Raw genomic sequence first — 21,468 nt, forward strand, 5'->3', positions numbered from 1 at the left:
AAACTTAGAGCAATTAACAAAATACTTGAAACCATAGAACTTCAAGTGTAATCCTTTTTGTAATAAACCTAAACTCGCATTCTCTAATCAATCCTATTGCTCTAATGTCTTGAATAATGAAACGAGTTGATTCATTTAGCAATGTAGTTTTTGACTCTTTAAATTATGTTATCAAATAACTAGATATTTTTATTATGTTTATTTGTGTGTCTTGTCCATAAGATTTGGGCATGACAAAACATTGCAAGAATTGTTCACAAATATTTTTTGATAGGAAGATTACATCTGCATTATGAGTTAAGTTAATCTTGATATAAAAATATTAAACATGGCACAAAAAACATAGAAGATTTAAATAATATCAAAGGGATGGTGAAAAATATCAAAGGGATGAGATTATAATTTTGATTACAGGGTAATATAATTTAACTATTTTGTGTAGGAACTATTATGAAAAGATACATCAAGAAAATGGAAGAAGCATTGTTTGATTATCAAATATTTAGTTTGAATGGCATGACCTTCTAGAAAGATACAATAATGACATCAAGCTTCCATATCAATTATTTTGATTCATTTGAAATGTAAATATTTATGTTTAGTTGCATTTAGTTATAGCTTAGGAATAAACATGATGATCTAAAGCTTGTACACATCCTTTGATTTTCTCTAAAGGATACCATGATCATTCGCATTAGGGGATATATAGATAGAATGAGATCATAATAAAACATTTCATAGATCATGAGATATTGGTTGGATGATTTTGCATTTGAATAGGTAATGGAACTGAACATGACTCAATTGTACTTCCTTTTTTGAATCAATAAAAGATACTATTTTTGTTTCAAATTGGATAAATTGATTTTTCAATACTTGCATACTATATTATCCTCTTGGATCCCAAACTATTGTCAAATAGATTGAACTTCATGTACACTTTTGACTATCAAATATTGCATGCTATGTGATGCTTGTCTAATTGGTCTCCATCATTGATGTTGAATTCATTTAGACTAGGGTCCATGTTTTAAGTTCTTTGCCTAGTAATTGATGGCATGGCTGACCATCTCCACAAAAGTTTTATGATAAGTTCTTGCAAGTTTGACTCCATTTACCAAATTGAACTAAGGAATGGTCTTCCTTGATTCATTTAACTTGATATATAATTGTAGTCTGTGTGATTCTTTTCCCAATTCATTTTCATGTCATATATCCAGTCTCATTCACATTTTTAATCATCCATTAACTCATTCCAAAAGCATTCAGTCTTGTAGTTGTGATTTGCCCTTAACAATTACTTGACCTCTTAAGAGCATAATCTAGAAATCTTGCATTGAGAAGTATCTAATCATTATAAATAGTTATTGTAGAGTTTTACCCACCTAGGTTTTGAAAGGCTTGAAGAGTAGGGGTATTTGATTCTCAAATAATCAAATCTATGGCTAAATTGTGTCAAATTTTTCAACACTGAGTTAGCAAGACTCATAGGAATCTGACCAACAATTTGAGGAACTAGTATATTTCCAACTCTACCGAGAGGAGTTGTTCATAATTGATATTCTAAAGTTACCCATAAATTTTAGTCTTAAAAACCAGATAAGAAGAAAGTATTTTGTTAAAGGTGCACTCTACTGGAGGGAGAACCCAGATGACCTAGAAAAAAAATAATTTCATCAAAAGAGGTGACAACTCTATTCAAATCACAATCAATGTCTGTGCTAAGGGAGAAGAATTAGAAGGAGAGGGAAAAGATCAATGCACTACATCATGGAAGAGGAACTATAAGTTTCTTCCTTGAATGCATTCTTTAGTTTTGAAAGACATAAATATTATGGATAAAATTTGAGTGTTCCATGTAAGTGTATGTGCACCAAGTTATGGTGCTAGAAACATGACACGTAAAGTTTTTTTTTTAAATTTTCAAAAGTGCACATGGGCTTTGGCTAAGGTTTGTGGAGCCCAAGCCAAAGCACGTGTAAGAAATTTTATAAATGGGCTGCAAACCTGCAGCCCATTTTATTCTTTTTGCATTTCTCCTCACAATGCACACACAAATTAAAGAAATTGAAGAATTCTGTCACCCACCTCCTCAAAATGCCTCTTCATCGCTGAAGTTCATGATTGGGATCATGTTGTATGTTTTCTACTTTAGTTTTTGCATTGTTTTATATGTTTTTGCATTGTTTTGTAAGTTTTTACACTATTTTGTAGGTTTTTTTCAATTTTGCTTTAAATTTGTTTATTTATTTAGATTGCAATTGGTTTCTTATCAAGAAATGTGAATAATGAACCACCAAATCTTGGGCTAGATCAACAAAATCAAAATGAAAACCCTTCACAAGATCCAAATCCTAACCCTCCACAAGATGAAAATCAAAATCCTCCACAACAAGAGCAAGAAATTTCGCAACCTACACCAATTGGAAGACCTCCTCTTGGCATCCAAGACAACATAATAAATGAAATAGAAAGAGGGAAAAATTAATTAGAAGCACTCATTGGTAGGTTGAAATACTTTGGACAAACCAATCCAATGAGAGCACATATTGGCATCCTCCCTTGAGTCCATTATGTAAGAGGGATGAACAAAGAAGATATTATGAAAAAAAATTATCATATCAAGATGTGTAAAAAAGAAATACCAAAAGGTAGCATTTGTGCATTGTTTAAAAATCTTGGAGAATAAGATACTGTTAAACATACAACTAAAAGGTTCCCCATCCATTGGTGCATACATGATGGTATTACAAATAAATTTTGGGATAGATGGTGGATGGTCTTTGATGCCCCTCTGTGCAATAATAATGATGTTCCAATGTATTTCTTAAAGAAATTGTATTATGAATTTTTCCTTGGGGAGATCCTCAATTATTTTAATATATTAGAATCTCAGGGTAGAGGTGAGGGGTCATCATTTGAGAGGTTAGGGGTACGTTGTGATCCTAATGTAGTTAGGGCACCTATTGTCAAGCCATAGGGTGAGCATGTGATTATTCCTTTAGTTGTGAAGGAATATGTAGAGGCCAACACTATAGGGACTATTAATGCTTTGACACAAACCCTCATTCATTACATGAGTCTATTAGTTGACGAGGAGCCTTCTATGCGTCGCGGTCACATGTGCACATCATGTGGATCCTTATGTACATTTGGCACTCATGTTGGAGATAGTATGGATGATGGGCTAGTCACTAATGAGTTCTTAAGTGACACATTTGACATTGACACACAGGTAAATTACAATTATAATAAACTAATTTGATCACATTTCATATGTATAGTCAATGACTAATTAATTAGCATGCATTGACATTGTTCAAAATTTAGGGTAAGAGTGTTGGCAACCCTAGTATAGATTCCTCGGCCCCATTTTTTGTCTCGTCAATGAGTCAAGAGATATGTATCAATTTAATCATTTAGATTAATACATATATTTATTAAGTAATCATATGAAGGATTAACAATTTTTTTTTTAATACATGTGCATCAGTTCTCTATTGGACCATCGACATTCGTAAGGGACTCCAAACCTAGGCATGATACAAGCTTCTTAGAGGTACATTTATTTCATGTTAATTTAATTCATTTGATTATATTTGTTTCATGTTTTATGTTACATGTAAATTGTATTATATGACATGCAGTTGTTGATGTCCAAGACTCCTCATCTTTGCTAGTCCATCAATCACGGAGTTGCTACAGCGATGGCTAGTTCAGAGCTATTGACTGAGGTATGAAAGAATTTTCTTGGTTTTAGTTGTTGTTTATAATAGTTAGTATAAAAATTTATAATGTTATTTAAAGTGATTATATTGATTGAATTGTTGTAGGGCCTTATTACACTTGATCGTCAACGAGCCTTTGAGGTGGATGTATAGAGTGACTATTTGATAGTGGTAAGAAAATAATTAATTTTATGTGTACATATATTTTATTTCAATGTGTAATAATTATTGATTCATATCTACTTTGTTTGTAGCAACTTGAGTTAGAGAAGAGCCTAAACAAGAGGACGAGCGAGTGTGTGAGAAAGACTCCATCATCCCCATCATCTCCCTCCACATGATGACCAAAGACCTCCAGGGATTTGTTTCCTTCCCCTCATGGGAAGGAGAAGATATAGTTGATAGACACACATGTATAGGCATTAGTGAACATAGATGTTGGATTTTATGTTAGTGGACATATTCAATATACATTTGATGTATATATGACATTTTATATTTGATGTATGACATATATTTGATGCATGCCATTATTAGACTTATGACATTATTGGTTAATATATGATATGTTTGTTCATGTATGACATTATTGGTTATTGCAATATATTATATGTTTGTTAATGTATACCATTATTGGTTATCATAATATATTATATGTTTGTTCATGTATGATATTATTGGTTATCATAATATATTATATGTTCATTCATGTACGACATTATTGGTTATCATAATATATTATATGTTTTTTCATGTATGACATTATTGGTTATCATAATATATATCTTGTTTTTCTTGTTTACGTTTTAAGTACATTTCATGTATTCATTTTAATGTAAATTGCATCCAAAATGATGCAGAGTGCTCACAGCAAAAGCTAGTGGATTCCTAGCAAGAACACTTTTAAGGAAAGCTACCTTTCCCACCTTCATAAGTGTCTTCAAAGACTCTTTCCAACTTGGTTACAACATTGAACAAACTCCTACCCAACTTCACAAAACTACTTGATCACTTTCCCTATTCAAGACTTGGGAAGCAATAAAGGAAAAATGAGCAAATTTGAGAAATGGATCATAATCAACTTCTTGCTTGAAAATAACATCTTAGAGACTTTAAGGAACACCTAATAACTATCTCACAAACTTCAGTCTTTCATCTATTCCATCTTTCCAAGAGATTCTTCAACATCCTATGAGTGAAAACAATCTTCCAACATCCTATGACTGAATTTTTTTTGCAACAACATGTAATTTGTTGATTTTTGGACAACTCTTCACAAAAGGAAGTGATTATGTTTCAAAACCCATGAAATGGCTATTAAGACAACCAAGAAGATCCTTAACATATTCTGCTAACTCTATTCAGTGATAACATGTAGCTAAAGTGGTGTTTCATTCTGACAAAGTACAAGTTTGCTATTCCAAATAGGAAGTAATGATATTTGACAATAACCCAATGATCCTATATATAAGTTTAACATCAGTAGTGATTCCTCACCATATAAAAAACTTAATAATCACCAACACCTTATGCCTCCTCTAAATTCATAGAGGGTATTTTCATCATTTGACATCCATTCCAACTAATTACCAGTTAGTTTGATTGGTTACAAGCTTAATTTCAAGGTTTTCCAAATAATTGCTAAAATTGCCAAAAAGTTTTAGCAACTTTTATTGCAAAATACAATTTTTGCACTAACTCTTCCTAGAACTTAACCAAGTGGTTTTTGGTAACACAGGACCTATATAAGGTGTAATGACTCTCAAAACACTTATTTAGTCAAGTTATTAACAAAAAACAATAAAAAAAGAAAAATTGTTAGGACTAAGGCAACTTGGGTTTATAGGTGACCTCAAGTTCCTTGACCTTACAAACAAGGATTACCTTATTACCATAAAAAAAAAAAATGTTCAAAATGAGGTGTATGATCACCCTTTTACCTTCTATCATGATTCTCCATCATTGGATGAGATGACATATCTAGTTGCCACAATCAAAGATCGTTGCCCTATGACATTTAGTGACTCTTAGGGATGATTTGGTTTGGTGTGCCTGAGAATGTTTGAGCACTCAACGAGATGGGAGGAGCATGGGACTAGTGTTTACCCAGCCACCTGAAGCTAATAGAACAAATAGTTCAATCCCACAAGGAAAGGTGAGAGAGATTTGGTAGTTGGCAACTTTGTACTAACCAACACTACAAGTTTTAGCATCACCTAAGATGGCATCACAATATCAAAATGGATTAAGATATCCAAAAAGAGAGAGAGGTTATTGTAAGTCTCTACAACACAATCTTATAACACCTAGAATTACATCCATACCTTTCACGAGCTCTGAGATATGCCCCATCAAATATCGCTGTCCTATGACATTTAGTGACTCTTAAGGATGTTTTAGTTTGGCATGCCCAAGAATGTTCAAGCACTCAATGGGATGGGATGAGCTTGGGGAAAGGGTTTAGCTAGCCACTCAAAGTTAACAAAATAGATAATTTGATTCCACGATGAACAGTGGGGGGAGATTTGATAGTTAGCAACTTTGTACTGGCCAACACTACAACTTTTAGCATCACCCAAGATGGCACCGCAAAATCAAAATGGAATAAGATCTCCAAAAAGTGAGAGAGGTTATTGTAGGTTTCTGCAACATGGTTCTATAACACCTCAAATTGTATCCATACCTTGCATGAGCTCTAAGATATACCTAGTCAAAGGTTGCTACCCTATGGCATTTAATGAATCTTAAGGACATTTTGGTTCATCATACCCAAGAACATTTGAGCACTCAATGGGATAGGATGAGCTTGGGGCTAGGGTTACCCAACTACTTGGAACTAAGAAATAAATAATTTGATCCCACAATGAATGGTGAGGGAGATTTGGTAGTTGACAACTTTGTACTGACCAACACTACAAGTTTTAGCATCACTCAAGATGGCATCACAAAATCAAAATAGAGTAAGATCTCCAAAAAGAGAAAGAAGTTATTGTAGGTCTCTACAACACTATCCTATAGCACTTAGAGTCACATCCATACCTAGTATGAGCTCTGAGATATGCCCCATCAAAGATCGCTACCCTATGGCATTTAGTGACTCAGGATGTTTCAGTTTGGCATGCCCGAGAATGTTTGAGTGCTCAACAAGATGGAACGAGCTTGGGGCTAGTGTTTACCTAGCCACCTAGAGCTAGCAAAATAGATAGTTTGATCCCACGATGAATGGTGAGCGATATTTGGTAGTTGGCAACTTTGTATTGGCCAACACTACAAGTTTCAGCATCACATGAGATGGTGTCACAGAATCAAAATGGAGTAATATATCCAAAAAGTGAGAGTGGTTATTGTAGATCTCCACAACATGGTTCTATAGCACCTACAATTGCATCCATACCTTGCACAAGATATGAGATATGCCCTGTCAAAGATCCTTGCCCTATGACATTTACTGACTCTTAGGGACATTTTGGTTTGGCATGCCCGAGAACATTCAAGCACTCAAAGGGATGGAAATAGCGTGGGGCTAGAGTTTACCCAGCCACCCAGAGCTAAGAGAATAGACACTTCAATCTCACGATGAAGGACTAGGGAGATTTGGCAGTTTGCAACTTTGTATTGACCAACACTACAAGTTTAAGCATCACCTGAGATGGTGTTGCAAAATCAAAATGGAGTAAGATCTCCAAAAAGAGAGAGGTTATTGTAGGTCTCCACAACATGGTCCTATAGCACCCAAAATTGCATCCATATCTCGCATGAGCTTCGAGATATGCCCTATCAAAGATTGCTTCCCTATGACATTTAGTAGGGACATTTTGGTTCAGTGTGCCCAAGAATGTTGGAGCACTCAATGGGATGGGACAATCTTGGGGCTAGGGTTTACTCAGCCACTCAGAGCTAACAAAATAGACAGTTTGATCTCACAATGAATGGTGAGGGAGATTTTGTAGCTGGCAACTTTGTATTGGCCAACACTACAAGTTTCAATATCACTCGAGATGGCATCGCAAAATCAAAATGGAGTAAGATCTCCAAAAAGCGAGGGAGGTTATTGTAGGTCTCTACAACATGGTCCTATAACACCTAGAATTGCATCTATACCTCACACAAGCTCTTAGATATGCTCCATCAAATATTGCTGCCCTATGACATTTAGTGACTCTTAGGGATGTTTTAGTTTGGCATGCCCGAAAACATTTGAATGCTCAATGGGATGGGATGAGCTTGGGGCTAGTATTTACCTAGCCACCTAGAGCTAACAAAATAGATAATTTGATCCCATGACAAACGGTGAGGGAGATTTGCAAGTTGACAACTTTGTACTGGCCAACATTACAAGTTTTATCGTCACCCGAGATGGTGTCACAAAATTAAAATGGAGTAAGATCTCCAAAAAGTGATATAGATTATTGTAGGTCTCCACAACAGAGTTCTATAGCACTCAAAATCACATCCATACCTTGCACAAGCTCCAAAATATGCCCTGTCAAAGATCATTGCCCTATGACATTTAGTGACTCTTAGGGACATTTCAGTTTGGCATGCCTGAGGATGTTCAAGCACTCAAAAGGATAGGATGAGTTTGGGACAAGAGTTTACCCAGCCACCTAGAGCTAATAAAATAGAAAGTTTGATCCCATGATGAATAGTGAGAGAGATTTGGCAGTTGGCAACTTCGTACTAGCCAACACTACAAGTTTCAACATCACCCGAGATGGCGTTGCAAAATAAAAATGGAGTAAGATCTCCAAAAAGTGAGAGAGGTTATTGTAGGTCTCCAAAACATGGTCCTATAGCACTAAAAATTGCATCCATACCTCACATGAACTTTGAGATATGCCCTATCAAAGATCATTGCCCTATGACATTTAGTGACTCTTAGGGACATTTCGGTTTGGCATGCCTGAGAATGTTTGAAACTCAACAGAATAGGGTGACCTCGGGGCCAAGGTTTACCGAGCCACTTAGAGTTAATGAAATAGACAGTTTGATCCCATGATGAATGATGACGGAGATTTGGCAGTTGGCAACTTTGTATTGGCCAACAATACAAGTTTAGCATCACCCAAGATGCCATTGCAAAATCAAAATAGAGTAAGATCTCAAAAAAGTGAGAGAGGTTATCGTAGGTCTCTACAACATGGTCCTATAACACCTAGAATTGTATCCATACCTTGCATGAGCTCTAAGATATGCCTCATCAAGATTGTTTCCTTATGGCATTTAGTGACTCTTAGGGACGTTTTGATTCGACATGCTCGAGAATGTTTGATTGATCAAAGGGATGGTATTGGCTTGGGTATAGGGTTTACTCGGCCACTTGGAGCTAATAGAATAGATAGTTCAATCCCATGACAAATGGTGAGGGAGATTTGGCAGTTGACAACTTTGTACTAGCCAACACTACAAGTTTTAGCATCACTTGAGATGGCATTGCAAAATCAAAATGGAGTAAGATCTGCAAAAAGTGACATATTGTAGGTTTTTGCAACATGGTCCTATAGCACCTTGAATTGCGTCCATACCTCACATGAGCTCCAAGATATGCCCTGTCAAAGATTGCTTCCCTATAGCATTTAGTGACTCTTAGGGACATTTTAGTTTGGCATGCCCAAGAATGTTTGAGAACTTAATGAGATAGGATGAGCTTGGGGCTAGGGTTTACCTAGCCACCTAGAGCTAGTGAAATAGATAGTTTGATCCCACGATGAATGGTGAAGGAGATTTGATAGTTGCTAACTTTGTACTGGCTAACACTACAAGTTTTAACATTACCTGAGACAGCGTCACAAAATCAGAATGGAATAAGATCTCCAAAAAGTGAGAGAATTTATTATAGTTCTTCACAACATAGTCCTATAACATCCAAAATTTTATCTATACCTTGTATGAGCTCCGAGATATGCCCTGTCAAAGATTGCTGCCCTATGACATTTATCTTAGGGACATTTTGCTTTGGCATGCCCATGAATGTTTGAGCACTCAAAGGGATGGGATGAGCTTGGGGATAGGGTTGACCTAGCCACCTAGAGCTAACAAAATAGATAGTTCTATCCCATGATGAACGGTGAGGGAGATTTGGTAGTTGGCAACTTTGTATTGGCTAACACTACAAGTTTTAGCATCACCCAAGATGGCGTCACAAAATCAAAATGGAGTAAGATCTCCAAAACATAAGAGAGGTTATTGTTGGTCTCTACAACATGGTCCTATAGCACCCAAAATCACATCCATACCTTGTATGAACTCCAAGATATTCCCCATCAAAGATCATTGCCTTGTGACATTTAGTGACTATTAGGGACATTTTGGTTCGACGTGCCCGAGAATGTTTGAGTGCTCAATGAGATGGGAAAAGCTTGGGGCTAGGGTTTACCTCACCACCCAAAGCTAATAGAATAAACAGTTCAATCCCACGATGAACAGTGAGAGAGATATGAGCAAGATATGTATGCCTAGGCCACTTTGTGCAAGATATGAGCAAAAGTTGCTAATTAGGCAAAACTATGTCTTTTTGAGTTTTTGGTCAAGATAGCCTAGGATTAGGTGTTTTTAGTTATTTTTTAATAGTTTTAAACCTTTTCCAAGTCCTAGAAGTCAAATCTAGTGAACTTTGCAAAAGTTGCACTTTTTGTGCAAAATTGCAAAAGTTGTAAAAGTTGCTTGAAAATGCAAATCAAACTGGAAACCTTCTAACCTTTGAAAAAAGTTTCCCATGCTCATATACTTGAGCATGTATCATTACAACTTCCCAAAATTCCATTTGCAACTTTTTTGCAAAAATTGCAAAAGTTGCTCAAGCAACTTTTTGAGCAACATTGCAACTTTTGAGCAATTTTTGCTCTTTACATGTTTAGGTCAAATGGGTCCATCTAGGACTATTCTAGGAACCTAGTTAAGATTCCTATGGAGGAAAGCTTAATATATAGAGGAATATATATAGAGGAATTGTAGCTACATCTATTAAATATACAAAGGAAGATATAGAAAACCTACTTAATAAAGAGATTAATCTAAGAGAAAAGGACATTTCAGAAGAAAATGGTTATCTCAGTGCCATCTAGGGTATGAAAATTACTTAGGATGAAGAGAAAAAGCCTAAATCTACTGGGAAAGAGTGCACATGAACAAAAACACAAATTTTTAAGATAGAGAAGTAACTATTGCTATAGAATTGTCCATGGAGCAATGTGAAGTGAAGCCTCAAATTGGCTCATTAGTAGGCAAGGAATCTGGTCATGCACTTATTCTAGCACCATAGATGTTTCAATTAGAAATTCCTATTCATCAATGGCCTTGCATTTACAAGACTTGGGAAGCTAGGGTACTCAAGCAAGGCATGATCCCTCAAAGTTCTCATTGAAATATATTAATGATCTTAATAGAACAACAAAAAGCTCATTGCCACCTTTAAATAAAGACTTGAGTTTAAATAGAGATTTTCAATTCAGAAACATTTCCCAATCAAGTAGATAACTGGTGTAGGAGCAACCATTCTAGACTTATCAAAGAAGGCATCTAAGGATCCTAGATAGTTCACTTAGGATAGGTCATGATGCAGCAATGCACAGTGGAAGCTTCTAAAAGTCAAGCCACTAGGCAATTAGACAAGGTTGGAATCCTTCAAATTTTCCCAAAAGAGGGTTTAGTGTTGGGACACTTATCACAAGCATCAATAATGAACTTATCAAAGGTTATCACAACCCAAACAAGGCAGGGAACCTAATCACTAGGTTTTCCTAAGTTCAAAAGCACTAAAACATAAGGATTCTCCAAAAGCCTAATAAGGGAACATACCCCCAAACATGAATGAAAAGAGAAAAATGACCATGGAATGGAATAAAAACACACCTTAGACCTATTGAGATCTATATACAATAGATAAAGTGATTCTGTTGTGTCCAATAATGATATATAGCTATAACAGTTTGCCATTGAAAAGGCTCGTAGCCCTTAAAATTGTAAATTGAATATAATATGGAAAAGCCCCACATGAAGAAATAGTTTAAAGTGAGATTCAAAAACCCTTTTAGGACATATAAAACATATGTAAACCTCACAAACTAGAAGAGACTAGAAGCCACTACTATAATAACATTTGGAAAGTGTTGATAAGCTTAATTAGGCTGTAGTTACACTACAGGTACTCTTTCACACATGCCAATCTAAAAAAAAATCATTTGAAAATCTAGGGGCATGTGAAACAAGTCCAAACCCAAAGTTATAGAACTTGGATCACTCTGGAGCAAAAGTTATAGTGACTGTGGTGAAATGTTGAATGGTGCATGTATGAAGCCATACACTTAGGGTATGGTGGAAAAATTCATTCATTGCTTGGCCATTTGTAAAACCTAAAAAATCATGAAGTACAATGATAGGGCTTTCATTCCACTAAGGGGCATCAAATTCCCATGGTGGAAAGTGTCAAAACAACAAGGCCCTAGGTGAAAACTTTTGTTTAATGCTGATTTCTAGTCACCTTTAGCAAAACTTGAATAACTTGCAAACTATAAAGGATCAAAACATGAAACCAAGTGTAAATGAAAGGAAACTCACCCCTCTAACTTCTAGGGTCAGTGGCACATGTTCCTATGTACATACCAATCTATACAATTCTCTGAAACACATAATTTTGCAAGAAAAATAGGTTATTTTATTGAATTCTTGCCAAAATAAGTACATAATACCTATTGCCTACCTATAATGGCTAATATAGGTTATCCCCAATAGTTATAAGGTTGGTTTGAACCAACTAGCCCTTTGTGGAAGAGTTTTTGAAAGTTTAACAACTTTTTAAGAAGTTGCTCAAAAGTTGTCAAGCAACTATGAAAAGAAAGACAATCAAACCAAACTTCCTAAAACAAAATTGTTCTAAACAACCAAATCTACCATGGAAAATAGTACAGTCTACAAAAACAATGTAAAAAATTCCTTAAAACTCAAAAACTCAGTAATTTTGCCTTCAAATATCATGCTATAGCATATTGACCATACACAATGATATTAACTTCTCTCATTTTGGGGTTTGGAAAGTATTTATATCTCCTCCTAGGTATTTCCCCTTCATCCTTATGGTTTTCATCGGCCTCCTTCAAGTTTTAAAAGGAAAATCCACAATTTCTTGCAAAATCAACATTTTACAAAAATTGCAAAATTGCAATATAGCAACTTTTGGATTTTTCTTGCTTGCTCTTCTTAACACTTCTTACTTGTTATTTAGACTATCCCTTAGCAATTCCATGCTAGGGACCCTTTCCTAAGCTAATGACTCATCCCTTAGGTTACTCATTTCCCTATGACAATGCATGCCTTGATTTTTAGATCAAAATAGTGACTTTTCTAAGGACATTAAATGACATCCAATACCCTAACTACCACACCTAGGTCAAATGACCCTTATTCTACTTACAAGGCTCACTTGTAGTATAACACAATAAAAATGAAAAGGTGAGGGCTCTATGATTCAAGGTTCCCTTGCATCTCTCTCTCTCTCTCTCCCTATTCAATCTAACGAACCAACTAGATCTGCTCTACATTTTAATGTCTCAAGTATTGCCTCGTGGTCTGACTTGTAAACTTTCCAAAGAGTCTTATTATGTGGTTTTCCACCATATTTTATCAAGTGGACATTTGATGTAGAAAAAAGGTTTGAATAATGAAGAATCTTCCTCTCTATTTGCCAATCCTTGAATAACCACAAGTTAGGGTTCTTCATAGAATATTGTCTAAGCCATGTACTAGTTACAACCAGCACACTGATATGGTACTCTAAACCTTTACCATCTATAATTGAGTGATCCAATTTTTTTTTGGCTTGGACACAATGACACAAATAATAATCCATCCCTTCTTCATTTTTTTCAAGTGCAATAACAACAAAAACATGGCCTACAATGATAAATGTACAAAATGCGGTCATTAATTTAGAAAATACTTAGGTAAAAGTTATAAAGTTACATATCAAAATTAAAAATATATATAAATATATATATTACTAGGTTGAACTAGGTCAGGTAAGTGGTCAAAGTTAATGGACAAATCCATCTCTACCATTTCCATTTCTTGTGGGGGATGATAGGTGTCAATTGGGTCCAAAACCTATATATCCCATTTGTCTATCCATTTAGTCGATTCCTAGTTATCCCAATTTTCCTCTACACATGATGGATAATAGGATGCCATTTTTCATGTGTGGATACTTCATGAACCTATATTAGAGCTTTTAAAAGAGTGAAAATCACTTGATCCTATTAGTGTGCAATAGTCCTCATATGGTGCAATGTTAGTATTATCTATCAACCAAAAAAATCTACGAACTGTAGAGTCACCTTCTTTACTTGGATCCATTGTAGCGTTACACCACTGGACGATGGATTTTTCATCTGTCAATATTGCTCCATCTTTTTACTTTAGTTCTTCATGAGCTAAGGCTCTTTTGATGCATTCTCCTACACCATCATGCTCTCCCTTTCTATGACCAACCTCTGTGAAATTCCACATAAGTTAAATTCTATACAACCTATGAATCCTGCTCAACTAATAGAACATCCATGCATTCTTGAATTGAGATGACAATTGTATAACCAAATAACGTGCTGATGATATGGTATGACCCTATTAGCAAGATCTCCATAAAATAGTTGAAAAAAAAAATGTACAAACTTCATAGAATGCGATCAATCAATTATGATGTAAAATGGTACTCCCTCAAAATCTTCCTAATCATCCTCTATACTTGTAGGTGAATGCATGAATGTTATGTGAACAAATATGGAAACCTATCATTTTTGGTTGTAGTGTGTAGTTCTCTACAAAATCTACAACTACAACAATGGTATCCAGTAGAAATGTATCTTTGCACAACTTGAATTGCAAATCCATCCATTGAGCTCTATGTGTATGCCTTGCATACTCGTAAATAATCTTTTCACAAAAAATCTTCATGAACTCATACACTAGAATCTTTTCAATGACTAAATCACATTTTTTACCATGTTTCCCATCTTTTAAAGCATATGTCACTATCTTATATTTCCCATCATCTACTATTTCATTTCCAATTGCATGTGTACTATCCATATGTTCACAAGTTGATAAAAGTTGTAAAGAACCACAAAATAAGCATGTACCATCCAAGTATGATGTCTTGTCAAATTGTTGGCCATTCCCTATTTCACATAAAATGTTGGATATGAATTCTCTTGAAGATCTAGGTGGCTCATTCATGTCACAATCCTACAAAACAAACTTAGAATGTAAAAAAACACATATATGCCTAAAAACATCAAAATGGTTAGAAAATTCAATATGTATCCTACAACAACAAGTTGTGCATGTGTGATTTGTCTTCACATAAAAAGGTTTACCTATCTCAAAAAATCTTTGACTTATTCAAATTTGAGGATACATACCAATAAATTTTGCAAAAAATTGTGTCTAAGTTGAGTCTAAAAAATGTTTCACATGTGGGTTGTGATTTTGGCTACCAATCCTCCTTACAAAATATATTTGATTAGGGGAAATATGTGTGTTATTTTTCCAAAAATATTTGATCAATGATTTCAAAGTTTCACTAATTTCTTTATCCTTTCATGGTAGTCTACTGGTAATGTCCATAACTCATTTTTTGTTAGATCTTCCAATCTCTCATGCCTTAGCATAGCTCTCCTTAGAGTACCTCTATCAATTTTTAATGTTTTGCTTTTCTTTCTCATGAGTTGAGCTTTCTTCATTTGGGTACTTACTATTGTTGACATAAGTACTTGCCTTGTGACATTACTATCTTTGGTGCATGATTCAAAAACCACTTTGTCATAAGCACTCATTAGATTCCTTGCAATACTTTTTTTATTTGAATCGTCTATTGTTCTTAGCCTAAGAATCTTCATGATAGGCCTAAATTTCAAATTCCTCATCATTTCAACAAATAATTGGCATTGACCTGTAATATTTAATTCTTTAAAGAATAATTTCCACATATGATTAACTTTTCTTTGACAAGTACACTTGCTAATCTTGTTAGGCATTGATTTCAAAATGTTAGTATCAATATCAATAAAATATTTTGATCTTCTAAAACAAATTATAGAAGGTGTTATAATCTCTTCCATTCCTTCAACATTTTGAAAATCAACATAAGGTTGAGTGCTTTGCGTACCTTGAACCAAAGATGATGTGACTTGGCAATAAGATGCAAAAGATGGAATATCACCTACTTGATATATTGATGTTGTCTTCAACATGACATGATGGAGTGTTTACATTGTTGAATCTACAAATTAGCATCTCTTCAACATGATATGATGATATGACTCCAACATTGGAAGATGGTGTAGCTTTACAATTCATTGTCTTCTTGAGCATAACAATCTCATTCGTTCTCTTTGTTCTTCCAATTCTTCCTCTTTGTTTCTTTGTATCAGTGGTTCTTGTTCCTCTTCGAAAGTCAATTCTTTATTATTGCTTTGCAATTTTCTTTTTTCACATAGTAGTTTTATTTTATCTCTTTTAATTGCCAGATCTCTCTCCCTCTCTTCGGTTGTTTGAGTTTTTGGTTTCTTCCTTGGCATGATGATGATTTCTATATGTCAAATTATTCAAGCATCTGAATTACTTATAATTTGTAAATTACAAATCATTCATATGCATATACAAATTACAATTACTTTAATGAATACACAATATATATTAAACAACTTGTCAAAATTCTAACCATTTCCAAATAATAATTCATTCAAACATACAAATTTTAATTAATTCATTATATACTAAACAACATGTCAACTTATAATCAAATTTGTCTCTATATAACAATAAATAATATTTAAAAAGGATCGTACTAACCTTTTCTATAGAAAGAATATTCAAAAAGCCTTCAAATAGCATATCCAATGATTGAATTTTGTGTTTGTTAGCTTCAAATAGACTAAAAGAATGTTCAAAAATCCTTCAAATAGTGTTTGCTAACTTCCAATAGCTTGAAACCTATGTTTTTTGTTTGAACAACATAATACACGATAGACAAAAAGTAGAATATGGATCAGTATGGATGCAAAATGGCGTTATGACCATTTTTTGGTGTTTTCATATAGTGCGTATGCACTACAAAGTGTGTACGCACTATGTGAAAAATAATCTCTCCCTATCCCACCATCCCCCATCCCATACTCTCTCTCTCTCTCCTCTCCCATCCCCTACTCTCTCGCTCTCTCTCATCTCCCATCCCCTACTCTCTCTCTCTCTCCCTCTCCTACTCCTCCCACCACCTACTCTCTCTCCCATCCCATACTCTCTCTCTCACTCTCTCTCCTCTTCCATCCCCTACTATCTCTCTCAATCTCTCTCTCCTCTCCTATCCCCTACTCTCTCTCACTCTCTCCTCTCCCATCCCCTACTCTCTCTCTCCCTCTCCCTCTCCTACTCCCTCTCCTACTGCCTACTCTCTCTCACACTCTCTCTCCCCCATCCCCTACTCTCTCTCTCACTCTCTCTCCTCTCCTCTCCCATCCCCTACTCTCTCTCTCTCTCTCTCTCTCTCTCTCTCCTCTCCCATCCCCTACTCTCTTTGGCTACTCTCTTTATCTATCTCCCTCTCCCACTCCATCTCCCACCCCCTACTCTCTTTGGCTACTCTCTCTCCCCCCATCCCCTACTCTCTCTCTCTTGCTCTCGCTCTCTCTCTCATCCCCTACTCTCTCTCTCTCTCTTACACACACTCCCATCCCCCCCTCTCTCTCTTGCTCTCCCTCTCACACTCCCTCTCCTACCACTACTCTCTCTCTATCTACCTCCCTCTCCCACTCCCTCTCCCATCACCTACTCTCTCTCCCATCCCCTACTCTCTCTCTCTCTCTCTCTCTCTCGCTCTTGCTCTCCCACTCCCTCTCTCACTACCTCCTCCTCCTCTCTCTCTCACTCTCTCTCCCATCCCCTACTCTCTCTCTCTCTCCTCTTCCATCCCCTACTCTCTCTCACAGACACACACTCCCATCCCCCCTTTCTCTCACTCTCCCTCTCCCACTCTCTCTCTCCCACTGCCTACTCTCTCTCCCTCTCTCTCTCTCTCTCTCCCATTCCCTACTCTCTCTCTCACCCTCCCTCTCCCACTCCCTCTCCCACCACCTAATATCTCTCACTCTCTCTCTCTCCCATCCCCTACCCTCTCTCTTGCTCTCCCTCTCCCACCACCTACTCTCTCTCTCCCATCCCCTACTCTCTCTCTCTCTCTCTCTCTCCCCCTCTCCCACAACCTACTCTTTCTCTCTCTCACTCTCTCTTCCATCCCCTACTCTCTCTCTCTCATTCTCCCACCCCCTACTCTCTCTCATAGACACACACTCCCCTCCCCCCTCTCTCTCCCTCTCCCTCTCCCACTTCCTCTCCCATTCTCTACACACACTCTCTCTCCCATCCCCTACTCTCTTTCACTCTCCCTCCCCCACTCCCTCTCTCACTACCTACACCCTCTCTCACTCCCTCTCCCTCTCCCACTCCCTCTCTCACTACCTACACCCTCTCTCACTCCCTCTCCCTCTCCCACTTCCTACTCTCTCTCTCCCATCTCCTACTCTCACTCTCTCTCTCCCATCTCATACTCTCTCTCTGCCACCCCCTTCTCTCTGACACACTCTCACACTCTCTCCCATCCCTTACTCTCTCTCTCCCTCTCACACTCCCTCTCCCACTACCTACTCTCTCTCTCTCTCTCTCTCTCTCCCCCATCCCCTACTCTCTCTCTCTTGGGCTACTCTCTCTCTCCCCTCTCCCATACCCTACTCTCTCTATTTCACACACACACACACACAAACACACACACACACACACACACACACACACACACACACACACACACACACACACACACACTCCCATCCCCCCTCTCTTATCTCCCATCCCCTACTCTCTCTCTCTCTCTCACTCACATACTCTCATCCTCCTCTCTTTCTCTCGCTCTCCCTCTCCCACTCCCTCTAGCACCACCTACTCTCTCTCTCTCTCTCCCCCATTCCCTACTCTCTCTACCACCCCCTACTCTATCTCTCACTCTTACACTCTCTCCCATCCCCTACTCTCTCTCTTACACACACTCCCATCCCCCCCTCTCTCTCTCCCTCTCCCACTCCCTCTCCCACTACCTACTCCCTCTCCCATCCCCTATCTCTCTCTCTTAGGATACTCTCTCTCTCATTCTCCCCTCTTCCATCCCCTACTCTCTCTTTCACACACACTCACACTCCTATCCCCCCTCTCTCTCCTCTCTGATCCTCTACTCTCTAGATCTCTCACACACACTCCCATCCCCCCCTCTCTCTCCCTCTCCCATTCCCTCTCCAACTACTTACTATCTCTCTCACCCTCTCACTCTCTACTCTCTCCCTCTCTCTCATCCCTTACTCTCACTCTCTCCCATCCCTTACTCTCTCTTTGCCACCCCTACTTTCTCTCACACTCTCTCCCATCCCCTACTCTCTCTCTCTTACACACAAACACTCCCATCCCCCCTCTCCCTCTCTCTCACTCTCCCACTCCCTCTCCCACCACCTACTCTCTCTCTCTCTCTCTCTCTCTTTCTCTCTCTCCCATCCCCTACTCTCTCTTAGGCTACTCTCTCTCTCCCCTCTCCCATCCCCTACTTTGTCTCTTTCACACACACACAAACACTCACATCCCCCCCTCTCTCCTCTCCCATCCCTTACTCTCTCTCAATCACTCTCACTCTCCCAATCCCTCTCCCACTGCCTACTCTCTCTCACTCTCTCTCTCTCTCCCATCCCCTACTCTCTCTCTCTCTCATTCTCACTCTCTCCCTCTCTACTCTCTCTCTCTCCCATCTCCTACTCTCTCTCTCTCCCATCCCATACTCTCTCTGCTACCCCCTACTCTCTCTCACACTCTCTCTCATCCCTTGCTCTCTCTCTTACACACACTCCCATCCCCCCTCTCTCTCCCCTTCTCCCACTCCCTCTCCCACCACCTACTCTCTCTCTCTCTTGGGTTATTCTCTCTCTCTCTCTCTCTCTCTCTCTCTCTCTCTCTCTCCTATTCCCCCTCTCTCTCAGTCTCTCCTCTCCCATCCCCTACCCTCTCTCTCTCTCTCACACACACACACACACACAATCATCCTCCTCTCTCTTTCTCTCACTCCCTCTCCCATCGCCTACTCTCTCTCTCTCTCCCATCCCATACTCTCCCTGCCACCCCCTAATCTCTCTCTCACACTCTCTCCTATCCACTACTCTCATACACTCTCTCTCTTTCTCTCTCTCTCCCATCCCATACTCTCTCTACCACCCCTACTCTCTCTCTCCCAACCCCTACTCTCTCTTACACACACTCCTATCCCCCCCTCTCTCTCTCCCTCTCCCACTCCCTCTCCCACAACCTACTCTCTCTCTCTCACTCTCTCTCCCATCACCTACTCTCTCTTTCTTGGGCTACTCTCTCTCTCTCTCTCTCTCCTCTCCCATCCCCTACTCTCTCTCTTTCACACACACACACACACACACACACACACACACATTTCGATCCCCCCTCTTTCTCCCCTCTCCCATCCCCTACTCTCTAGATTTATCTCACACACTCCCATCCCCCCTCTCTCTCTCCCTCTCCCACTCCCTCTACCACTACCTTCTCTCTCTCTCTCTCTCTCTCTCACTCACTCACTCACTCACTCTTTCTCACACTCTCACACTCTCTCCCATGCCCTACTCTCTCTCTTATGTACACTCCCATCCCCCCTCTCGCTCCTTCTCCCACTCCCTCTCCCACTGCCTACTCTCTCTCTCTTAGTCTACTCTCTCTCTCCCCTCTCCCATCCCCTACTCTCTCTATTTCACACACACACACACACACACACACACACACACACACACACACACACACACACACACACTCACTCCCATTCCCCCTCTCTTTCTGTCTCCTTCTCTCTGCTCTCCCATCCCCTACTCTCTCTCTCCCTCTCCCATCACCTACTCTCTCTCTCCCCATCCCCTACTCTTAATCTCTCTCTCTCTCCCATCCTATACTCTCTCTCTTCCACCCCCTACTCTTTCTCACACTCTCACACTCTCTCCCATCTCCTACTCTCTCTCTTACACACACTCCCATTGGCCCCCTCTCTCTCCCCCCCTCCCACTCCCTCTCTCACTGCCTAGTCTCTCTCTCACACACTCTCTCTGTCATCCCCTACTCTCTCTCTCTCTCTCTCTCACACACACACACACACACACTCCCATCCTCCCTCTCTCTCTCTCCCTCTTGCACTCCCTCTCCCACTGCCTACTCTCTCTCTAATCTCTCCTATTCCCTACTCTCACTCTCTCTCTCCAATCCCCTGCACTCTCTCTCTCTCTCTCTCTCTCTCTCTCTCTCTCTCTCTCTCCCCCATTCCCTACTCTCTCTACCAACCCCTACTCTCTCTCGCACTCTTCCTCTCTCTCCCATCCCCTACTCTCTCTCTCTCCCCTCTCCCATCCCCTACTCTCTCTCTCTCTCTCTCACACACACACACACACACACACACTCCCATCCTCCCCTCTCACTCTCTCACTCACTCTCGCTCTGCCTCTCTCCTTCTCTCTCTACAAACTATTTAAGTCTTAATCACACTAAAGTGTGCACATGCTATTAAGACTCAAATTTTAAAAAGCTTTAAATAGTGCATGCACACTATTTAAAGCTTTGCATTCTACCAAGCCTAAGGCTTAGTTTTGCCTTGGGGATCCAACCCAAAGGTTTG

This window comes from Cupressus sempervirens, chromosome 3 (genome assembly GCF_028749045.1).
Source record: "Cupressus sempervirens isolate cs-2001-9-10 chromosome 3, ASM2874904v1, whole genome shotgun sequence".
Lineage (NCBI taxonomy): Eukaryota > Viridiplantae > Streptophyta > Pinopsida > Cupressales > Cupressaceae > Cupressus > Cupressus sempervirens.